The 22,752-nt window shown below is 39.0% G+C and overlaps 1 protein-coding gene across 3 annotated transcripts in view; it reads right to left on the bottom strand.

The window, feature by feature from the left end:
* The window catches only part of GALNT1 (polypeptide N-acetylgalactosaminyltransferase 1), a 91,686-nt gene that overhangs the window by 48,029 nt on the left and 20,905 nt on the right, over positions 1-22,752 (bottom strand). For 2 of the 3 annotated variants that reach the window (XM_074899427.1, XM_074899429.1), the window contains exon 2: positions 18,478-18,653. The gene's annotated coding sequence lies outside the window, so the exon portion shown is untranslated. The remainder of the gene's footprint in view (positions 1-18,477; positions 18,654-22,752) is intronic. The other variant, XM_074899428.1, reaches the window with a different exon arrangement.

Raw genomic sequence — 22,752 nt, 5'->3', positions numbered from 1 at the left:
GTTCTCTTCCCTACAGAGAGACCTGAGGGTGTTGATTGACACCAGCTGAACAGGAGCCAGCAGTGTGGCCAAGAAGGCCAATGGCATCCTGGCTTGTGTCAGCAATAGCGTGGCCAGCAGGGACAGGGAAGGGATCTGACCCCTGTACTCGGCACTGGTGAGGCCGCCCCTCGATTCCTGTGTTCAGTTTTGGGCCCCTCACTCCGAAAAGGACATTGAATGACTCGAGCGTGTCCAGAGAAGGGCAACGAAGCTGGTGCAGGGTGTGGAGCACAGGTCGTACGGGGACCGGCTGAGGGAACTGGGGGTGTTTAGTCTGGAGAAGAGGAGGCTGAGGGGAGACCTCATCGCCCTCTACAGCTACCTGAAAGGAGGTTGCAGAGAGCTGGGGATGAGCCTCTTTAATCAAGTAACAAGTGATAGAACAAGAGGTAATGGCCTCAAGTTGCCCAGGGGAGGTTTAGACTGGATATTAGGAAGCATTTCTTCACAGAATGGGTTGTTAGGTGTTGGAATGGGCTGCCCAGGGAGGTGGTGGAGTCTCCATCCCTGGAGGTGTTTAAGAGTCGGGTCGACAAAGTACTGAGGGATATGGTGTAGTTGGGAACTGTCAGTGTTAGGTTAATGGTTGGACTAGATGATCTTCAAGGTTTTTTCCAACCTAGACGATTCTGTGATTCTGTAACTACTGGCAGAAACAAGTACTATATATAGATGAAATATGTCTGACATGGTATGACAGCCTAGATGATTCTGTGATTCTGTATGACTGTACTTCAACTCTCCATATGATAGGTTTCTTTTGCTCTAATTTGGGACACCATAGAAGTGATCTGGCAAAGAATCATCATACTATCACTCTGTACTTGAAGGAAACAAATGCTAAATAAAAATAATATGTTTTAAAAGAAAACTAAATAAATTCTTATAATATCAGACTTCTTGAAGATACTAGGCTATGAAAGAAAGTGTAAAACACACAGGAGCACAGCACTTAGGGGTCCAGCAGGAGGAGAACTGTAATCTAGACTTTCTGTCCATAAAAATACCAACTATATAAAGTATTTTAAAATGCACAGGCTGGCAATATATCTGCCTCTAATGCAAGAAAATTCCTTCAAGATTTCAGCAAAATGTTAAAGAGACACTCTGTGAACCCTTTGAGGGTTCAGGAAAGTAATTAAAAGACAGCAATGGGGAAGTTCAACATACACTGTGGTTACCATTGATAAGGCCCTTCCCTGTACCTTTAGACAAAGGCTCTCGCCCCCTTGGGCAGTTTACCTTCTCATGAATTACACTGTATTTTATTGGTTTTATGACAGCTCTTCCACTGTCTGCTTACCAGCAGAATTCAGGCAGGACAGAAGTGAAGCAGAGGGGCCCAGAAACTCTGCTGACACAATTACTCTTAGCATACCAGAGCCTGGACCCAGACAGAGCTCCAGAAAGAGCACTCCACCACCCAGGGCTTGGACTGTAAGAAATGCTAGGTACCTCTCTCTGGTGCTAGAGCAGTGGTGGTGGCCTCACTTCTGGGAGTGGTGTTCTGCCTAAGGTGCTGCTTCTTCAGTGGAAGTGGCTACAGGACAAAGTGGGCACCCTGGTACACCATAAGCAAGGGTGAACAGTAGGTAGATACATCTTCACAGAGACCTTGTGACACCACAATTCTGAGCCCCATGATACAAGGAGGAGACAGATAGGCATTGCACTCAAAGGATAAGTGGACAGAAACTCCCAAGATGGGGGCTGAGTGAGGGACAAACCCAGGAAATTAGCTATGTGTGGAAACAGAAGAAAAGCCTGCAGATGTGCATTTCCAGAACAGTCATACTGCCTGGGATGCTGCTGAAAGACTGATGAGTCTGCCTGAGTTCAGCTCTTAGACAACCACCCCTTGGCTATTCATTCATGTATGAATCAGTGACACTGCCAGGTGTGAACCTGAACATATAAGCAGTGACTGCAGAGCTCAAGTGGGTAAAGTGTAGCCAGCATAGGACCCAGACACTGCTTTCCTCAACTGGTCCAGGGGGGACAAGATTGAGGCAGGAGTGCACACAGCCTACCAACACCTGGCTGCATGGCAGGTGTCAAAGGCAGGCTTCTAGGACCATAGGCCCTGCTCTGAGGAATGAGGGCTGCTGGACAGTATCTGCGTGACAAAGCGAGGCAAGCAGCATTACGGAGAGGCTCCTGCATTACTTCTATGAAACACCCAGAAAGTGGAAGCAGAGCTACTTTGGAAGAACACGGAAACATCTCCTGAGCATGTGGGGAGGTACTCAGGGAACCCTGGAGCTCAAGTCCAGAAAAAACAAGAAAGGCACCTGTAAGGACGCTGGCAAAAGAAAGGCTGATTATAATGCTGATCCACTGCTCAGTGGGGCAGCAGATCTGGTAACAATGGGTGTAGAAAAGGCTAAGATACTTGGTACCTTTTTGCCTCCTTTGTTAGTGGGTGCCCCTGATCAGAGTAATAGCAGAGTCTGTGGGAGTGAAACATCACAGGCAGTACAGACAGACTGAGTCAGGGATCTCTTAAAGCCATGTGGATATATGCAACTTCATGGCACCAGATGGGAGGCATCTGAGGGAGCTGAAGAAGCAGACTGATCTTATTACAGGGTCATTCTCTATCATCTCTGAAAGGTCATGGAGATCCAGAGAGTTGCCTCAGGATTAGGAAAAGAGCTATCATCAAGAAGGAAAAGGAGAATCTGGAGCACTATCTGCTAGTCAGTCTCACTTCAGTCCCTGCAAAGATTATGGAACAAATCCTCATGGAACCTAGATACACAGACACAAAACAAGCCCCAAACCAAACAAAAAGGGCAACTGGGAACAGACAGTACAGATCCACCAAGGGCATATCATACTTGATATCATACTTGACCAACCTGGCAGCTTGCTCTAAGAAGAGGACTGTTCTGGTGAGCAAGGGAAGAGCAGTGAATGTTGTTTACCTTGACTTTAATAGGGACTGTGACAGTATTCCGGAGTACTTTGTCAGAACTGAGACATGACCTGAAGAAGTGGGCTACCAGATGGGTGGAATGCTAGCTGGACCACCAGGCTCCAAGGGTTTTAACCAGCAGTACAAAATCCAGGTGACAAACATTCACCAGTGGCGTCCTTCAGAAGTTGAAACTGGAGCTAATACTGGTTAGTGTCTTTACTGAGAAGCTGGGGGATGGCACCAAATGCATGCTCAGCAAGGTTGCTGGTGACACCCAACTGGGGGTGAAATATGCAAATGGCACCCTGAAACAGTACACTGAAATGGCAAATCCAAGTGTCATCCAAGGGCTAGAGAAATTGGCAGGTTGAAAACCTTAAGTAGTTCAATAAATGCAAATACAAAGCTCTGTACCCAGCATGGAATAACCTTCCTATCCATAAAGGCTGGGTGTCAATAGGCTAGGAAGCTAATCTGCAGAAAAAAACCCTTTGGAGCTCAATAGCAACTTTAACATGAATCAGCTGTGTGTTCTTACAGCAAAGAGAGTCAACTGAACAGGTAACCGCAGCAATAACCCTAAAATGCATAGGTTTAATAATTGACTTTGCTAGTGAGTAATGTAATAAAACTGAAGATTTTTGCAAAGCCAGGTATTTCAATTTCAGGTATTACATCCCTTCAAAATACTGGACAATAGATAACAAAATCTTTATACCATGGAAGTAAAAACACCTTGGAAAGAACAGAAACAGATGCCATAACTTAACAAAAATAAAGTGTAAGGAGGGAAAATGGGTATATTCAAGTCTTGCTACTTCTGAAGGTCAAATGATCCCTTCCCCTCCCCTCCATGACAAAATCCATTATACACTTGAAATTATTAGAAAAAGGTAATCTTTTAAATTACTACTCATATGAAGTGCATTGTTTCACTTTACCACCTCTTTTATTAACATAGTTGTCATAGGAAAGAATGCTTACTCTTTTCAATATGATATGTGACTATTCAGTCATTTTCATCTTTGGACCAACTTCATCTTTGTTTATACTACTGAACACTCTTCAGTATGACTAACAGATTTGACAAAGGACTTCACTGCTGTTATTCAGCTAAATCAGGATGCTACACTGGATGTGGCACCTAAACAGACAACACTGATGTAAAGTTTGTTGTCCAGACTTTCAGATATGATGAATAAATAGAAGCTGGCACAAAGTAAGGGCTCATCAAAATGCTGACACAACATTTGCTATTTCTAAGCTATTAATATCAATTTAAACCAAATGGAAAGTGATTAACTGAACAGTATCTAAGGAAAGATTGAGGGCTTACACAAAACTGAAATGTTCAGCTTCTCAGTCTATTTAGTAATGAGGGAGAAAAGATTGGTGTAATCTAAGGTAACATATTAGGCATATCTATGGATTTTTGAGCAAGCTTCTAAAAAGTGAAGCAAATGCAAATTGTCATACAAGCATTGTCTAAAACTCCATATATCTGAACTATTAATAAGGCCTATCCAGCTGAGTATGTCTATATTTGAAAACAGAAGTGATGCCAACACTAGACTCAGGTTTCAGAACTACTGTTGCTCCTGTGCTGATGTATTTTTTTTTCCTTTTTACTGGCCCACACCGTTAAATTGTTTGCAGAGAGCTCATCAGTAAATAGGTCAGTTCAAGGATAAACAAAGCATTACCTAGTTTCAATGACATAAAAACAATTTAAAAAACCCATTCAAATCAGAGGGTCAACCCATCACCTGTGAAAAATAGGTTTCTTCTGTGTCTTCACAGAAACAAAAACATATCTGGTAAATTTCATGAGGTAAAAAAATATTCATGAGCTCAAGGATGCCAGTACTCTCCTCTGTTCAGAAGTTAACACAGGAGAAGTACTCTTCATCGGGCTACACTTGTTTGATAGATTTGGAAGGGTTTTAGTGTTCCAAAGTCATCTGTCAAGTACAATTCAGCAACAGTAAGTTCTGAAGAATTGATGAGAGAAAACAGATCATACTAGTCTAAGCAGTATGAGAACAATTCATTAAAAGCAAACCTACTCTCCGGAAAAAATCTGAGAAATGTAAGTCAGTAAAATCAATTTCTAGTCTTTCTTGCTCTGTGTAGGAAGACTATACTTTTAATTTGTCAGAAGTGAATTTTCCATTTGTAAGTCAATTTTTTTAAGTTGACCAATTGAAAAACTATCCATTATGTTTCTAAAACTGGTAGGCCATGGAACGAAGAATGAAACAGAAATATAGGAATATCTGACCATACTTCAAAACCAAGGATGAACTTCATACACAAAGGCAGAAATTATGGATTCATAAAGACTTTCCTACAGATAAATTCGAATGCATAAATATGCTTATAAAAGTAGAAGCTCTTGTGAGATGAAAATCCAACTCATCACAGAAAAGTAATGCCAAAAACCGAACAACAGATATATGCTCCATCCACAAAGTTTTCTAACTGTTTATAACTGTATGGAACTAAGTCACTGTGTACCTGAACCTCTGATTCTCCTGAATCATAGAATAGTTTGGGTTGGAAGGCACTTTCTTCTCTAAGTGGTCTTTACTTAACCTCTAAACTTTTATGATTAGTTCTAATTACTTCTACAAATACACAGTAAAGAAATAACATTTCTAAACTGAGTAGAAACACTTTCAAAACCAAGCTCTTTCAATTATTGCAAGAAAATTAATTTAAAAGACATTGCTATTTTGGTACCTATACATTTCAGAAACATCTCAACTACATCATTTAACGTCTGAAAACAGTTTATCATTTTGCAAATTAGTGCTTAACAGTTTCTCAAATGAGTTGGTAAGCAGCCTGTACTATCTTGATTAAATCTCCTCAAAATTTTCCAAGAAGTCAAGCAAGCATTTGGTCAACACTTTCAAACAGTTCCCACTACTAGACAGTCCTTCCCGATTCTCATCCTAATCAGCACTATTAAAATAAAAATAATCATCTGCAGATTAACAACTACCTAGTGCAGCCCAAACATTAATTATACTAGAAATATACCTTACCTCCATTTAATAAAGATTAAATATGTGGAAATTAATTGCAACAGGTACAAGGACATGGAAATGACCAAATCCAAGATGAAATAAACCCAACTGAGATTATTTACTCTAGCAAAGCCAGGATGGCCTGTTTTATCACTTCTGTAGAGCACAGAACTGCCATTTCAAAGTGTGACAGCAGAAAAGCCAAGCATTTTCCTACACATACTACCTGAAACAGACACAAATATAAGGATACTCAGAAGGACTGCAAGTTGTCCAGACATACATAGTTCAATATAATAAAGTATATTAATACTGCATTAAGATAGTACACATTAATGTGGTAATTAATATAGTATATAAATCTGCACATGTTTCTAGAACAGACTGAGTGAGTGATCAGGGATATAAGTAGATCAGAAGTTGAATAAAAAGCAATATAATTTTGATAAAATTAGAACAGCATAAATTTTATTCAATTTATAACTGACTTCAAAGTTACTGCTGTCAGCTAGTGAAAAACATTTTAAATACAGCTCCCATATGGAAAATTGTTATTTAAGGTGAGGGAGATCAGGACTAATACAAAAATTAATGTAAATAAACAAGATGATTACAAGAAAGACTGTAAAGACATAAAAAAACCTTAGTAGACCAATGAGAACGCACCTTAAATTATCTGGCAACTATTTTCTTTAGTAATCTTGGTGCTAGATCTAGAAGGGCAATCTTAAGGCCTGCTGTCATTAAAAAGGAACAAGTGATAAGACAGGAAGAAAGATGGGTTTGTGGACTGGAAGAACAGAATCGAGATGACACCTAATAAAATATGTTAAGTAGTAGGCATTTGAATATGTAACTTTGCTACCAGCTGAGAGTTTCAAAAAAGCAAAGGCTCCTAAGGGTGAGCTGCCACTGTCACCCAGTCATGGATAAAAGGCCAAGGAGATTTTTGGATACATCAGTTTTCTCCTTAGATATAAAACCAGAAACCATTGTACAGTGCACCGGTATTTCACAAGGGAAGGGCAGAGGGAGAGCTATGTATTTAGCAAAGAAGTTGTTTCAAAGAGCCCCGTGGATTTATAAGAAACCACTGCAGGGGACTAGACACAGTGATCCAGGGTGTCCTTTCTACTCCCATTCTTCCAGCCTGGAACTCACAGAAGAGTAATGAACACAAATGAAAAGGCCTATATTAATTGCTTCCAGAAGCAAATGCAGATGCCAGATCTTTGCCATAAAACTCCATACCAGCTCAGTGTTTGGGGTGGGTTTTGTTTGGTTTTTTGTTTGGTTTTTTTTTTTGTTTTGTTTTGTGTTTTTTTGGGGGTTTTTTTTGGTTTGTTTTTAAGCTGGACTTTTAGCAGATTAAAAAAACCCAAACCTAAATATCCACATATGGATTCGCCTAATGCCAAATTCTCCCAATAGACTGTTTTTGAGAACAAACCAAAAGATTATTTACAGAACTTCTCAAATGAAAGTCTTCAAATTACTTTTTCCCCAGCTCTAGAAATACTTTTTAGACTGACTTTAAGTAAGCCCTATCTTGCTTACAGAAAAAAACTGCAACAGGCAAGGTTTCAAAGGGCCAGATGAACAATGTTTTAATCCAATAATAAAAGTCCAAACCCCATTTAATTCACAGATTTTGGATTTACATTTTTTACAACAATTTTTGCTATACAAGAAAAAGAATAAATTGATCCATGAGGGAGACAAAGTATTCCCTATCTGAATATCACTGTAAATATTACAAGAGCTCAAGAGGATAGCTAGAATTTGGAAACTAAGAATACAATAAAAGGAAAAAGACTGCTGCTGTCATATAAACAGCTGAGATTCACTAGACTCATATGCCATGACTTTAAAGTAGCTTTGAAATGACTGAGGCAACAAATTCATTTTTCTGTCTGCTCTCCAGGTTGAATGAAAATTATCTAAAAATAGACAGACTTATTCAAGAAGCCTTCAGACATTTCCATTCTCTCAACTGCTTTGAGATTTAAAATATACTTCTATTATGCCCAGTGAACAGTCAGTATACATTACTTAATATTGCCAATGCTATACAAAAAACCCTATGTATCTTTTTACAGTACTGCTTCAAATTTTAGGAGTACATCGTTAGTTCAATTTAATTACAACACATAACAAAATGAATACGCAGACATATAGCACCTTGAAGCCAACAGCACTGAGTTTCTGCACATGCATTAAGTCATTGGGTATTACAGTACTGGCAGGTAAGTTCAAACCACCATTATTCAAATCTTTTCCTTCTTACATTGAACAGCAGATATTGCCTCTCCTGACAGCTACAGAATAGGCAATCCTTTTAGGAAAGAAGATTTATAAGCCAATAGACAGTTACTACTTTTCCTGAAACAACTGCAGTCTTAAATTGAGCTACTGACACCTCAGATGCTGACAGAGAGCAAACATTCCTCTTCAAAGACATAGCTACTTCACATATACACTCTGTGAGGGCTACTGAATGTGCCTGACTTGGAGTAACAGCCAGCTAGAGAATACAGATAGTATCTTCATCAGTGAGTATCACAGGCAACACAAAGACAATGAGCAATTGACAAGTGAAAAGCTTTTGTTATTAACAGACACAAGAGAGGATTTTAATGTCAGTGCTAGCAATGCACCAACCCCCGACATACAATAATTAATGGCTGAAGATGCATCAGTAAGAACTATTTGAGCCTTCGGCTACCCTTCAGAGGCCTAGAAAGCTGAGGTGGGATTTTCTTTGGTTTTTCTTTTTGGAAGATTCACCTTTAGTGAGCCAGCACTTAGCCCTTTCAGTACAGCACCACTCCTGCCAATCAGCATCCCAGAACTATAAACTGACTCCAACCTTTAATAAATCCCTGAAGAGCTGTGTTAGCTGGTCTTCCAACCCCAACACTACAGGACTAGAAAAGGAAAATCCAGGTCACATTGGCACAGGTGTTCTAAGTGAAGACCGCCATTTCCCCAAGAAAAACAATTTTGCAAGGTCTAAAGCTCGCATGACAAGTTCACCATTACTCAGAAGAAACCATTTTCTAAATCTTAAGTATTTAGCTTCTCTATCTGAGCTAAATGCCAGTTCCAAGGTTCTTTTAAGAAGTAAAAAGCTGAACCACCCAAAATTTATACTGCAACAGGATACTGTCACAGTAGCAGAGACTGGGCTATTTAGTATACTATTTGCTCTCTGTAACAAAAACCTGTAAACTCCTCCACAGGTTTGTGACATGCCATAACACAGCATGAAGGCTTCTTCTAGCCAAAACCAGCATCACTTGGCCTTACAAGGTATATGTTCACTGTGATCAAATGTATGCAAGCAGTGAAAAATTTCTAATAATCAAAACGTCACACATTCAGAAGACTATTTAAAATCATCTGTCAGGTACAAGATAAGCTGTAAGTAGAGCAGGCCAGCTGACAGGACTTCTTTTAAAGTACAATTCCTGATGAAAAAAATTAAATTTACTATTGCAAGCACCTTCTTTCAGAAATTGTGTGCATTAGACTAGACTATGTGGAAGTAAAAACACAGTAAGCTGTTCCATATTCTCAAGACTCGTATCTTCCATCTTCCTTTGTAGTGTTTCTGTATAGCCCAGAAAATAAAATTTTACTTTCAAAATCTTTTAAAAGTCCTACATTAAAATACCAAACTACAAACTCAGTTTTTACCATCTGAGACTGAACTAAAATTAATACTATCCTTATCAATAGATCACTCTTCATACAGATGTGTCAAATACTCAATAGAATTTTTTGCAGATGATACTTTCTTCAGTCTGCACATGTCAACACAAGCATTGGGTAGGCATTTGCTTTTGAAGTACTTTGAAGAAAGAAGCAGATTCTTCTTGAAAACACGGATGAACACAAAGGGGGTTGGAATTTCCTGTCTATTCTGCTATTAAGATACAAGTTAGAAGAGAAGAAAACTAGCAACTCAGGTGTCAGTATTAAAGAATCACAAATTTCAAGGAGAAATCTTTGACTACTTCAAGGTCAGAAGAATTCACTGTCACCAAGCTAGTTACACATTTTTCATAGACCTAAGACTATGAACAATCAAGTGAAAAAAATCTTTTACAAGACATTCTTGAGACCTTCCTCATATGTTAGCAGAAATTGTTAAATCTTGCAAGCTAAGTCTCAAATGTTCTAAACTATCCAACCTCCACAAAGCTTCTGATTATTCTTTAGATATGTATCAAAGCCAAAAGCTAGAGTGAAATAAAATTGTTCATTAATTCTTCAAACACTTTTAAAGACAGCAGAAAATTACATAGGCAAATACTCATCATTAAGGATGAATCACTAATGGGCAAGAATTTGAATTAAAGAAAAGCAAAGTCAGCTAATTAGAAAAAAGATTATAAAGGAGATTTCTGGAAACATAGGGTAAATTGCAGTGAACAGATTCAACCATCCTTATGTAAATGCAGAAATCTCTAATCCTAAAAACCTATTGTAGATTAAAAATAAAAAAGGGGAACTTGAAGAAATATGAAATACATGTGAAGAACATTTTTCTCTGCCTTCAATATATGTGGAAAATATCTAAGAAATTAAGTGTTCTAGAAAAAAAGCTTTGAAAACAATACAGGTAAAGGAAAATTTATGTTACATGCTGGGGCCACAGGGTATTTATCTTTGAGAAGCTGGCTGAATTCTGCCTAAACTGCAGAACTTGCTGACAAATCAGATACAGACAGGTATCAAGTTAAAAACTGCTGAACAGCATGTGACTAAATGTGAAGACAAGGAATTAGGAAATATAATTTGACAAAATAAGGGTGACAATCATTTAATATGTGGTGGGTTATATTATCTCAAGCAAAATAAAGAATGGTAACTAATTCAGATGTTTTGTTAACAGGTTTTACTCCCCATTCCTTTAACAGTGATACTGCAGATTGTTAAAAAAAATAGTCCCCACCACGTCTAATTCTAATCAAAAGTAACTCAGCAGTTTTGCAGGGCTAAACACTTTGAAATATAGGGAAAACATCAGATCTCCATGCAAAATATCTAGCAACCCCTCAAAAAACATCAGAACATATGCTTCTCTTCCTCTAGAAAAAACAACCTGATCAGATATGACGAAAAAAAGCTAGCATTGTCCAATTTTGTGATACACTCATGAAATTTATTTCAATGTTTCTCACAGAGACTTGTGTCCCTTTGCTATAGCCATATGAAAATATAAATTCTACATAGAAGCAAATGGCTGTATTTATACAGACAGGCCATATAGCTCTTAAGCATACATTCACACATGAAGACTGTTTCACATCATAAAGCTGTCTGCTCAGCAGGTAATTTCTGCTGCTAAGAGCTGCTTTGTACTTAATCAACACACACAGTATTGCACTAACGATAAGATTCCTCACACCCATCCTTCACTTTCCCTCTTATACTCATTTGTTTTAGATTTAGTTTTTCTTAATTCTGTCTTCCCAGAGATCTCTGACAACACAAGCTTGAGAAATACCATGCTTTTAAGCTCTTTATTTCCATTGTCCATCCACATGAATGTACAGATGGTATAAAAAGAACAACCATGACATTTTCTTCCAGCACCCAGAAACTTGTCCATGTGAAGTCTATTTCTAAAGTAGGCGGTGTTTGTGTTTTGGGTTCTACTTTGAATAGGTAAAAAAGAGGAAAATAACTGTCAAATAATAAACTAAATAAGCAGAGTAATAAAGCAGAGTTCTGGAAATCCTTTAGAACTTGGGGTCATTTGCAAGACTGGACAAGGAAAGAAACTGAAAGGGAGAAGTTGCTAGAATAGCTTGCAAACAGCCCAATAGGAGTGCTGAATACTTTCTCTGTCCCCATGTCATCTTGGTCTTCAGCACTTGTACTGGTATTTACATAGGACCAGAGCTTAAACTCTCAGTTTATAAACTGAAGCACCTGTGATGCCCGACAGTACAAGAGAATTTGCAGAAGTATCATTCGGAACTCTTGCAAAGGCTAGTTTCACATTTTGAGACACTCTCACAACAGAAGTCCACTGCCCCTTTCCCTACATTTTCCCCTGTGACATTCAAGAAAGCAAACTACCCTTAACCCACAGGCTGGCAGCAACTCTGACCAATTCTGTTCCACACAAGCACATGCATGCTTCTTTCCCCCATTGCTCTTCTATCTATGTCTCCTAGGTTGCTATCATACAAGTAAAAATTAAGGTAACAAGTAAAGTAGAGACAGGATGAAAAAGTGATCTTCTGTTGCTGCTGGAATCAAGACTATGTAATAAAGGAGAAGGAAAGAAAAGAAAGAGAAGTTAAGACCCCACCTGTTTAAAAATATACAGGTGCCCATATGATTCAGAAACCCTGAAGCACACAGCATTCACCTATCCACAAAATGTCTTTCTGCAACTGCAAAAGTAGACAATAATAAATGATGGAGCTAAGCACAGAAGTTGTAATTGACCATGGACATACACTTAGCTCATTTTAAGTTATCAGCAGGCAGTTTCCATATTCCATTAAGTGGAGGGGAGAGAACTCAGTTTGATCCACCCAGGTCATATGCCAGTCAATGCAAATAAAGGAAACTGTTTTTACATTAGCAGTCCCTACAAATACAAATACCTGAAAATGCTCGATTGGTAAACAAACAAAACAAAAAAGCCTAAATGAATAGCATGAAAGATTGGCAGAAGTTTGATGGCAAACAAAAAAGACAATCTATGGCCAGCCAGCAGAATAAAACCACTTTTAATTGCAGAATACTGAGACTGTTTAGAAAAAAAACCCAAAGACTAAAAAGGACAAGAAATCCAGTCTATTAATTTCATTGTGAATAGCTTTGTCCTCTGACCCCTGCCCTAACACAGATATATTAGATAACCTTATAAAAAAAATACTTAGAAACTAAGACCTCATTTGCCAGTATTTTCAGACAAACTAAATGAAGGCTCCATTGAAGCCTTTTCTTTGACTCATCTCCAATACTACAATAAACATTTTAAACCTCTTCATATTCACTAGAGTAGTATTTCCAAACAATTAAGTGAAAAAACCCAACCACTAGTTAAACTTGGTTTGTTGAAGCTTAAAAATACAAAGTATGAACTTTGAGAGCAAGAGCATATTACATTTAAATCCAGCAAAGTGTGACAAAGAATATATTGGTTTTATAGTTTTTCACAATGAACTTTGACTCTGCACTTTGGACATACCATTAGTAATGAAACAAAAAGTAATAAGAAAGAAAAAGGTCTAAATTTACACCCTCCTGTTTGATGTAAATAAGTTCTTGAGTAGCCTTATCGAGTCATTGTAATCACAGCATTTGTGCAGGATTGAATGCACCTTTGGATTTCCAAAGGTTAAACAGAACCACTGAGCACTCCTCCCAGTTTTCAACTTCATTGAAAAACTTTAAAAATGACATGCAAGTTTACATTTGATCAAAAGCGGTAATGTGGAAATAATAAGGTGAGTTCTACAGAAAACAGAGATCCTGTTTTGCTAACGGCTTCAAAAATCTTTTTTAAAAAAACAAGAACAAACCTATCATGTTTTGAGTTCATTTGTTAAAGAAAATACTAGAGAAAAAAAAAAATCAATAAAACTGCAAAAAATTAGTTTTCACTTAGAACATGGAAAGTATTTAAGCAAAGTCATTTTTCACAAGAAAATTACTTATTCTCAGTATTCTGTAATAAATGCTTTTCAAATGTTGCTAGATTTCTTAATACTCTAGAAGAAAAATGGCAGATTCACTCGTGTGTTAAAGACTATACTCTTAGAGCTAGTCATTCTGAAAAAGTTTTCCCCTCTGGCTTAACTTGTAAATTTTCATCCTAATACAAAAAAGGTTTGGCAAATTTAAATAAAATAGCCATATCAAGATATAGGCACTGCATCAATAAGTGAAAAACCTAAATAAAATTTAGAATTTGTTATTTGTTGCACTATGCAGCAGTCCAGAGAAATCTAAAGAGTGTGGTATGACTGGAAAAGGGGTAACATAAACCCCATTTTTAAGAAGGGTAATAAAGGGGACCTGGGGAACTACAGGTCAGTCAGTCTCACCTCTGTGCCCAGTAAGATCATGGAGCAGATCCTCCTGGAAACTATGCTAGGGCACATGGAAAATAAGGAGGCAATTGATGACAGCCAACATGGCTTCACTAAGGGCAAATTGTGTCTGACAAATTTGGTGACCTTCTACAACAGGATTACAGGACTGATGGGTAAGCAACTGACATCATCTACCTGGACTTGTGCAAAGCATTTGACACTGTCTCATATGACATCCTTGTCTCTAAATTAGAGACGTGGGTTTGATGGATGGACTACTTGGTGGATAAGCAGTTGGCTCAATGGTAGCACTCAAAGAGTTGCTGTCACGAGTGGCATTCCTCAGGGGTTGGTATTGGGACCAGAGCTGTTTAACATCTTTGTTGGTGACATGGACAGGGGGATTGAGTGCACAGCATGTCTGCTAATGACACCCAGCTGTGTGGTGTAATCGACACACACTGGAGGGAAGGGATGTGCCATCCAGAAGGACCTGGACAGGCTTGAGATGTGGGCCTGTGCAAACCTCATGGAGTTCAACAAGGCCAAGTGCAAGGTCCTGCACATGGGTCAAGGCAATCCCAAGCACAAATACAGGCTGGGTGATGACTGGACTGAGAGCAGACCTGTGGAGAAGGACTTGGGAGTAGCAGCGGATTGAAAACTGACTGTAAGTCAGCAACATGCGCTTGCAGCCCAGAAAACCAACTGTATCCTGGGCTGCATGAAAAGAAGTGTGGCCAGTAGGTCAAGGGAGGCAATTTTTTCCTCCTCTACTCTGCTCTTGTGAAACCCCACCTACAGTACTGTATCCACCTCTGGAGACCCCAATATAAGAAGGGTATAGACCTGCCCAAGTGGATCCAGAGAAGAGCCACAAAGACGACCAGAGGGCTGGAGTACCTCCCTTATGAGGACAGGCTGAGAGAGTTGGGGTTGTTCAGCCTAGAGAAGAGAAGGCCCCAGGGAGACCTTATAAAGGTCTTCCAGTACTCAAAGGGGGTCTACAAAGAAAGATGCAGAGGGACTCTTTATCAGGGAGTGTAGGGATAAGGGGTAATGGTTTTAAACTGAAAGAGTATATTTAGATTACATATAAGGAAGAAATTCTTTCCTGTGAGGGTGGTGAGACACTGGAACAGGTTGCCCAGAGAGGCTGTGGCTGCCCCCTCCCTGGCAGTGTTCCAGCCCAGGTTGGATGGGGCTTTGAGCAGCCTGGTCTAGTGGAAGGTGTCCCTGCCCATGGCAGGGGGGGGTTGGAACTAGATGATCTTTAAGGGCCCTTCCAACCCAAACCATTCTATCATTCTATGATATGTAATTTAAGGCAGAAAGATTTTTTTTGAAAGAGTTCACTTTTGTCCCCAGTTACCTATAAGATTGATGCTAAAAATTTTCTGTATAGTGGCATAGAGAAAACCATCAGTAGAACATTAGGTATGGCAAAGATTCATTAGAGTTCACTAAATTACTTAAGTTTCTTCAAATACTTAGGTGCTTATTACTTTGCCATTTTTTTCCAGAAGTTGTCAGGCACTTTGTAAAAGCCAGTTAATGTATTTGACACATCATTTTTGAAGGTATAAAGCTGGTAGCAACTTAAGCCTTTTTACAATTAAAAATTCATACCTGACTAGAGGCCAAGATTGAAACAGGTCACCATAAAAAAGGTTAATCTGTCAGAAAACATTAAAAAAGGGAATATGATGGAACTGATTGGCAAATTCAGCTATACATTAATTGGAGACCCCAATATTTGAGTAATATAATCACTTTTAAAAGTTAAATTAAGTCAGATACTTTTTTAAGACTTTTTAAAAAAATTCTATGCTCCAATTCATTTAAAATTACTTTTCAGCAACTTTTCTGAAAGATTTTTGCATTCTCTGAAAAATACCAGAATCTTTACAACAAGAAAGCAGACATGCCTGAAGCCACAGCACATGGTTAGACCATCATTAAAGATTCACCAACACACTACTGTGTAAGTAGTTACTACTCCATCTTTCTCATTCCAACATGCCAGCCTTCCGCTTTGCCAGGAAAAATTTACACAGCATTGAAGAAACTCAATAAGGGAACCAACACAACTGAAAAATTACTAAGAACAACTGTGGGGTTTTAGCAGTATCAGTCTCCCAGTGTAGACTCAGACCAATCAGGTATCGCCGCAAAGAGCAGTTATCTCCACTCAAATCTGTTACCTTATTAAACTCACTATTAGAGTCAACAACCACAGCGAAAGTAGTATCAGTGGAGCTACAGCTTCAAAGGCCATAAGCAGCAAATCCAAAAATAAAAAATTTGCTCTGGTTTGTCTCTTTTTTTTGACCCTGATTTCTTTATCCTGAGTAGCCTCTACTATTATTTAACTGCACTAGGTTTTAAGTTTGGATTTATTTTTCCCTCTTCGCTAAACTGATGCTTGATACTTTTTAAGCACTGCATTTAAGAGTACAGGCCAGATTACGATCTTTTGAAGTTGACTGGGAAAGGATTCACTTAGACGTGAAACAGGCTTTTTTTTTTTCTTTTCACCTCACTGAATCTGAGCTTCAAAGATGGCCCCAATGAGTTCCTCAGAGCTCAGTTCGTGAAAACTAATCTTATGAAAGGTGCTAACAGGTTTGCAAGAAAGAAAAAAATCAAGGCGAAGATAAGCACAAAATGTCAATACCAAGGATATCAAGTAGAGGACAACATTTAAGATACTAAATACAAGTGAATTAGTTAATCTTTTCAGCCAAAGGAAACAGATTTGTCATACCACATCTTTGCCTGTCTGTCCTTAAACTTTGCTTCTCCATTTTGTTTCAATCAAGCTTAAAAAAACACAGTATCAAGTGGGAGATGCACAGAGAAGTTTTGACAAGAATTTAGTTGTTAAACACCTCACTGTGCAGCCAGTGACTACTGAATTCCAGCTCAATGGCCTAGATCACTCTTTTCAAGATGATACACTGAAACAGTAAAGGTAAGTTTAGGAGAACTAAAAATGGGGTGCTTTACCCACTTGGATATTGCACTTTTCACCCAGAGACAATCACAGTAACAGATATTAGCACAAGCCTAATTTATCTAAGGGGATTATTATGGACACCTGTTTAATAGCTGCAGACAACTCAACTGGTCTACCAGGACCTTGAAGAAACAGAAAAATATGGAATATGCAGGTGGTGGGTTGACCCTGGCTGGATGCCAGGTGCCCACCAAAGCCACTCTATCACTCCACCTCCTCAGCCGGACAGGAGAGAGAAAATGTAATGAAAGGCCTGTGGGTCAAGATTAGGATAGGGAGATTACTCACCAATTACTGTCACTCACAAAACAGACTCAACTCAGGGAAATTAGTTTAAATTAAACCAATGAAATCAGAGTAGGGCAGTGATGAATAAAAACTAAATTTTAAAACACCCTCCCCGCCATGACTTCCTTCTTCCCAGGCTTAACTTTACTTCCAGTTTTCTCTAACTCCTCCCCACTAGTGGTGCAGGGGGGGACAGGAAATAGGGGTTGAGGTCAGTTTATCACACATTGTCTCTGCCACTCCTTCCTCCTCAGATGGAGGACTCCTCACACTCTTCCCCTACTCCAGTGTGGGGTCCCTCTCACAGGAGACAGTCCTCCACAAACTTCTCCACCACGAGTCCTTCCCACAGGCTGCAGCTCTTCACAAACTGCTCCAGTGTGGTCCACTCCTTCAGGAACAGACTGCTCCAGTGTGGGTCCCCCACAGGGTCACAAGTCCTGCCAGCAAACCTGCTCCAGCATGGGCTCCTCTCTCCATGGGTCCACAGGTCCTGCCAGGAGCCTGCTCCAGCACAGGCTTCCCATGGGGTCACAGCCTCTTTCAGTCATCCACCTACTCCATTGTGGGGTCCTCCCTGGGCTGCAGGTGGATCTCTGCTCCACCGTTAACCTCCCTGGGCTGCAGGGGCACAGCCTGCCTCACCATGGTCTGCACCACAGGCTGCAGGGGAATCTCTGCTCTCATGCCTGAAACACCTCCTCCCCCTCCTTCTTCACTGACCTTGGTGTCTGCAGGGTTGTTTCTCTCACATATTCCCACTCTTCTCTCTGGCTGCAGTTCCCATTACACAGGTGTTTTCCCCTTCTTAAATACATGCCAGAGGTGCTACCACCGTTGATGAACTCGGCCTTGGTTTGTGGTAGGTCCATCTTGGAGCCCACTGTTATTGTCTCTGTTGGACATGGGGAAGCTTCTAGCAGCTTCTCACAGAAGCCACCTCTGTAGCCACCCCACTACCAAAACCTTGCCACGCAAACCGAATACAATGCAACGAAAAAGTAGTAGCATACATGCAGTCTCTAGGTACTCCCTTTGTTCTAAGATATATCCAAAGCAGACAGATCTGAGCAAATCATCAAAAATTTCTGGATCACATTTTGTACTAACCTCCTCTGCAGGTTTACAGCCATCTGGATGGTCCAACTAGCACTGGTGGCAAAATCCCAATACACTGCTGTAGAGTGCCTGTGGTAGGAACCATAGAGCCACAGACCTGCCTAGGCCATTCTGACATAAATACAGAAGCAAAAGAGGTCTTCCATCCACAAGGTCTTCAGGCTGTCCTAGAAGAAGAACAGAAAGTCAAATAAGTTTCAGGTTCAATTACAGCAGAGCTTGAGGTGGAAGGGGAGGAAAGTCTCCCAGTATTTAATACTTGGAAATCCAAAACCCCGTGCAAGCGAGAACGAGCCAAAAGACTGCTTCTAAAAAGATGCAGTGAACTGAGCCTGTGAGGAAAACAACATATGCAGGGTAGAGTGGAGAGGTGGAACAAGTCATCAAAATTTTTTAGCCTTTCAGATGATATGATTTAAGTGGGAGGACTGCCTGTCCTCCCAAATAAGCAGTTATGTATTTTTGAGTTCTATATATGTCGCCCTCTATCCAATCATGAACATTCAGCACAACAAACTATGAATTGTTCTCGATAAGGCTAGAAAACAGCCTCCTCAACGGTACACATTCACATGAGCAGCTCCCCAGATGATCATTCTTTCAGACTAAATTTTTCCATACATTTTCTAGCTTATAGATGTAGAGTTTTTTACATTCTTTCATCTCTCGCCCACAACTTAAACATTAGCATTTATAATGACAGCTTTTGTAAAAAAAGGTGTTATTAAACTAACACAGACCTGATGCTTAAGTAATGTTTTTTCACTTCTAAAAATAAAGTGACACCTGAAAAAAATGATGCCTGAGCTTTTCCAAGCGTTATCTGTTAAAATTCTAACAATATTTAATTAATTCCTTCAAATCTCTTTCTTTACCCAGTTAATACAGCATTGTCTGAAGGAAATTCTAAGCAGCTGAAAAGTAAACAAAACATCTTAAGACAAGAAAGCAGATTGTTTCAATTTTTAATGCAATTGTAACTTGCCTACACTTAAGTAATATTTGCCATACATTATGAACTTGTGTTGTGTTCGCCATATTACACATGAGCCTACAGGTATTCCAGTTTATTACTCTACCTATTTAAACTGTTAGCTTTACATATTGCCTATCCAGATAAAAAAATATGTACAAGAGAAAAAAAGATGCTGGCACTATGATGACATGACAGTACGGAGGAAATACATGGTAAGGAAAGCTAAGATTGGCAGTGATAGAGAAGATGTTTATCAACTGCTTATTCTGAAATAAATTATTGCCCCAGTACTGAGTCAGGTGAAGTATAATACTTGGCAGTTTCTCAGTTTTTTGCATATCAAAGTAGAAAGGGAAAATGTCTTAACTGCTAATTTTGTTCTCCATTTGAGGACAGATTACCAAAATACTGATAAAGCATACTGATAGAATAGGAACAGTAAGCAATTTTGTATGCACAGAAGTAGCTTACAGTCTGGATTTTAAAAGAACTGGCTAGAGATGTCCTGGAAATAATACCAATTTTTACCAAACCTGAAAAAAATACAGAAGTTTCAAAGGGCCAGAAAAATACAGATCACAAGATGATCCAAGACATACCCAGAGGGACACGTAACATAAATCACATGATTGTTACCTTTCTGAAAGTGTTAAATATTAATTAGAGAACATGACATATTTCTGAGGTGACTCAACCACCTTTATCAAAGCAAATTAGTGACAGCCTTCAAGAAGGTTAAACACAGACTTCTGTCAGATATCTGACTAGGCTCTATGCATTGCACTGTAACATGCAATACACACACACAAAAAAAATCAGTGTTTCTTATGCTAAATTAGCTTTTTTTGTATCCTTATTCTTCAGTAAAACTCAAGTACTTTACAGAGGTGGAGAACATGATCCATTTTTACAGATGAGGAATCCAGTCCATTACTGGCTAAGCAACTGGCAAATCTGGGAGCATGTCGTCTTCTATCTGCTCAAGATTTTTAACTGAAATATCTACCTGGTTAGATGAAGATTCATATTTTTACGTTTTTATTTATATATTTCTTCAAAGGATCCTAAAACCACAGGCTCTTTGTTCAGTGTTGTCCAGACACTGAATAGAAAGAGCTCTTATAAAACACAAAACCAAGACGTGAACAATGAAAGCAGGACACACAGAGAATGGTCCATGTTGTCATTAACAAGCAAGGCACATCTACCAAGGGCAATGTTCACTTTTTTGTTGTGAACTTCCACACACTTAAAAGCTTATAATTTCCCTTGATCTCTTCTTTGGGTTACAAAAATGCCAATTCAATCATTCTTTCTGCACATACTAGCTTTTCTAAATCACCAGTCATTACCATTACTCTCCTGAGGCAAATTAGCTGTGCCTACATCTTTCTTCAAGTACAATGGCCGAAACTTACAACACAGAACATCGTCAAAGGTTCAACTCTACATGTCCTCCAGATTATACCACTGTTTATTCATGCCAATACATACATACATCTCTTCCTTCTGTGGCTTGTCCTAGATTGGGGTGGGGAATGGGGTGGCAGGAACAACTTAAACACTGTTCTCCATCTTATTTTTAATGTTATTTTGACCTAAATATAAGGCATTTCACTTACTCTTCTAAAGCATATCCTATTCTTTCAAGCCATCTTTACAACATTCAAGTTTCTTCTGAACTGCGATCGCAACCGCATGTACCTGCATTGTTTCCCAAATACTTCTTGTCTTCAGATTTCATAATCATTTGTTATTTCATTACTCAGTTCATGAACAAGAACCAAAAGCTGAAACGACTATACAAAATCTACACAATATGCTTTCTCTTGCTTGAAGTGAACTACTGAAAGATAAAACTCTGTATACTGTTAACCTAATGATCTTACACACATCCTAAACCAGCTTTTTTTTTTTATCTAGGCCATGTTTCCTTAGCTTGCTCTGTAAGAGTATGCCATGTGGCTTTCTCCAGTCCACAAGCTTCCTGTTGTAGAGGATGTTAGATTGGCTTGATTATGCATTTCTGATCTTCACAATAAGGCTTCCAAATTTGTTTCCTAAATTGCATGTTCAAAGAGAGGACTATCTTACCTGTAACTACCTCTCTTCAGGATGTTTCTACTCTAGCTGGATTTTCCATTATATCCCATCAAGAACAAACACTAAGGCACAGTGTGCACGCACAACTGGCTGGTGATTTTCTCATGGTTCCCACTCAAAACAATTCTGGGCATTTTAGCCAGAAACAGGCAATAGAAACCAAGGAGAAGATGATGTACTGTGCCCTTCCATTTTCTTGATATAAACCCAAAGTAACCCAGAAAAAAGTAATAACCTACACACACTGCTGATGTGAACAGGCAAGTGGGTTAGGAGACCTGGACACGAATAATAGAATATGTAGGTGAACAAAAAAAAAAAAAACAAATAATCTGTTGCAATAGCAGTTATGAGTACTTAGATTAAGGCTATCAGTGGCCATTAGCTTTCAATGGTCCATGCCATGTTACACTGTTACACAATTTAAACTTAAAACTACTGCTTTAAACTGTGCATACAAATAGCCTATAGACTTGAAGGGAAATTGTTCAAACTGGGATTTTGGAATTTGGAATACAAGCAGTTTCTGTTAATAAGAAGTTCTCACATCAACTCCAAGTATTTCACAGGTTGAAAGATGTGGATGATTCTAGGCAGGGGTCTCCCTTACCGGTAATTTTTAATGTCCTGTTTTATACTCCACTACCATCAGCTATATGTTCTGTCGCCACAAGCACCAGACCCTCTGAACTGTGGGTGCTTTATCTTATGTCAGTGGCACTTGGCAACAAAGATTGTTGTTTGTTTTTTTTAAAAAAACCTGACTTTTTAGGAAAATTCAACACTCTGAGCTTTTATTTAAACCTAAACAAATTTTAACCAGCCACTCTGATATGCTGACCAGGTTCACAGACACAATATTTGTAGAGTGCAAGATATAATTGTCACATGAAGTAATTGTCTGTACTTAAGTCTCAGTATTTGCATTCCCATTATCCAGAGAACTTTCTTCTGACACATTTAACATTAGTGACAGCAACAATCAGGCAGAGCTACCTATGCACAATGAAATATCTATTTATAATTGTTACTCTTTATCCCACTTACCACTTTCACCTCTTCCTAAATATAATACGGATTGACTGTACGATTTTTTTAGTCATGCATTATCTTCCCAGTCTGTACAATCAGTTTCTGCTTATTCAGACACCTCCCACCCCCACCCCCCCAAATCATACAGCTGCCAT

This window comes from Athene noctua, chromosome 2 (genome assembly GCF_965140245.1).
Source record: "Athene noctua chromosome 2, bAthNoc1.hap1.1, whole genome shotgun sequence".
In the NCBI taxonomy this organism is placed as follows: domain Eukaryota; kingdom Metazoa; phylum Chordata; class Aves; order Strigiformes; family Strigidae; genus Athene; species Athene noctua.
This window is presented reverse-complemented; position numbering and strand designations above follow the sequence as displayed.